This window comes from Sorex araneus, chromosome 1 (assembly GCF_027595985.1).
Source record: "Sorex araneus isolate mSorAra2 chromosome 1, mSorAra2.pri, whole genome shotgun sequence".
NCBI lineage: Eukaryota > Metazoa > Chordata > Mammalia > Eulipotyphla > Soricidae > Sorex > Sorex araneus.
The window spans coordinates 143824984-143827587 of NC_073302.1; the positions used below are offsets into that span (position 1 = coordinate 143824984).

The 2604-nt window shown below is 36.4% G+C and overlaps 1 pseudogene; it reads right to left on the reverse strand.

Annotated features, from left to right (window-relative positions):
* Positions 1-243: 243 nt before the first annotated feature.
* LOC101556258 (60S ribosomal protein L26-like) lies at positions 244-596 on the reverse strand (annotated as a pseudogene).
* Between the last annotated feature and the right edge of the window lie 2008 nt (positions 597-2604).

A 2604-nucleotide genomic window follows, 5' to 3' on the forward strand; every position in this document is an offset into this window, starting at 1 on the left:
GGTGCTATCACTCCAGCCCCAAGTCAGGACTTTCTAAATGGGAAAACTGAGACTTAGGCCTGCTGAGTTTTGGTTTTAAAGTGGAGCCTGTCATGGCTCCACTTCAGCCTCACATACCAACAACCCTTTGTGAAAATTTCAAATGTCCCAATTTTCCTTTTATCGTCATTGTCTTTCCTACTCTGCTAACCTGTTCTGTTATTCCTATCCTAGCTAAATTTTTTTTGCGACCTTTGTCCAGTTTTAGCCTGGTGATAACCACCTTACTGGGGTGAATGCCCACATGGACAGTTGTGCCATTTGCCTTCTCCCGCTGGACTCGTTCAATGTAGATAACGTATTTCTTCCTGTAAACCTGGACTACTTTGCCAATTTGCTGACCTTTGTAGTGTCCCCTCACAACCTGAACCTCATCGTCCTTCCGGATGGGCATGGATCGCACATTGTACTTCTGTCTCAGCTCTTTGGAAAGAGGGGAAGACATAATCTTCCTACGAATGTGGGAAGGTGCATTGAAATGCCTCTTATGGTTCTTGCTCTGGTCAGAAGTCACAAAAGGATTGAACTTCATTTTGGCAGTTACCACTTCAGCGATGGCCGCAGAAGGGAAAAGAACCTAGCTAAATTTTTGACCTAAATGGCTCAGAATTTCATGATGGGATCAGAGAAGTAGTTTTTTTCTGCTAAAAGACCGGCAGTAGTATGAGACTAATACTCAAAGCCAGGGAAAACAGGGGGAAGGAGTACTGGTCAACGGTTGGAAGCTTGCCACAAGTGTGTTGAGGGCAAAAGGTAATTAGGATAGAGAAGGGACTAGTATGATAAAAATAGTTGCAAATGATCACTTTAGACATGAACTGAGTATTGAAAGTAGGTAAAGGTTTATACCTGATAACCTTTCAGTATCTGCATTTCAAAGCATAATGCCTGAAAAGCTGGTGGGGAGAGAGAGAGGGAAATAGAGAGGCAGAGAGGCAGAGAGGGAGAAAGGGAGGGGGAGAGGAAAGAGAGAGAGAGACAGAGACAGAAAAAAGTGTCTGCCATAGAGTCGATGGGTATAGGGGCAAGAATAAAACTGAGGACATTGGTGGTGGGAAATGTACACTGGTGAAGGGACAGGTGTTGGAACATTATATGACTGAAATCCAATCATGAACAACTTTGTAAGTGTGTATCTCACTGTGATTCAATTAAAAAGTAAATAAATTTATGTTTTTTAAAAAGCCATACAGTGAAGGTCTTTGGTTTGGAAGATTACACAGTTTCTTTCAAGAAGTATTCTATTTACCCTTAGAATGTCAAATCTGGCACCTGGCCAGATTTGGCCTGGTGATCATAAGCTATGAACTCATGCTTGAAGAAGGAATGCTCACTGTCTCTGGGTACATTATATCATTTAAATGTGGCGTACTATTTCTAGGAAATACAAGGATTGAAAAAGTGCAAATTTTAGGCATGCTTTTTAGAAATATCACTGAAAACACATTTATGAAGTTAGCATTGTATAGGTCACATATTCTTAAGAAATTTAAAAAATATATATCTTCACCACAGCTAGCAGGGGAAATTTGTATTGGTGTCTACTTTAAAACAGATGGAATAAATAAAAAGTCTTTATTTATCCGTGTCAGAAATAAAACATTTTCAAACAGAAACAAATCATCTCAATCAGGACTCTTTTCTATTCCAAAGCAAATCATCTTCTTTAAAATAGCTTCAAAGTGATTGTACTTCTTAGCTCTAAATCAGGTCAATTTAATTATTTTTCTTATTTTGATTCAAACAAGATTTAAACTAAAACCATCCATTTTTCAGATACTATGAACTTAAACATTTAGGTGCTTCCCAAAGAGACAAATTCATTTATAAGTTTCAATCCAATGTCAGAAATAGGGAAAATTCTAAAGGCCACAGTGTGTTGCCCAGAAATTGATTGCTTTGGGGAAAGAATAATGCAATCATACCACAGAGTACTTCTAGAAAAAATGTGCTCAAATAATTCCCATAAAAATCAAGTTTTATTGCAATATAATGTTAATTTCCTAATTACAAAACTCATAAAAAAACATTTTTTCATGCTAATTGCTCAGAACTCATTACTCAGTACAAATGAAAACAGGAGTGGATTGTCTACAAATAATAAAATGGATTGTATTATTTTCCTGTTTATCTCTTCTTCTCTAATTAATTTTGAAGAAAAAACTGTATTCCTCTCCCCACATTCCTCTTAAAAAAGCAGCCAAATTGTAATCAGGTCAGGGAAATTCTGCTTATTTCTTGTCTTAACTTACCACTGGTTGTGAATAATGAAAACTAAAATAAAGACCTAAACTTAAAGTGTGTCACAGACACACTTTCAGTGTGTATATATACATATATAACATTTCTTGTATTTTTTTAAATAAAGGGAGATTAAGTGAATATAACAAATATTAATTTACCAAGCTTAATCAACTAGAAGGTGGTAAAAATTAAGATTTTTCCCTCAGGAAGCAGTCTTGAACATTCAAGCAGTTTCCCAGATGAACATGTGAAGTTTGTATTTGAACATTGAATTGACTTTTACCTCACTCAGCATGAGTCCATAAAGTGTTACACTAATGA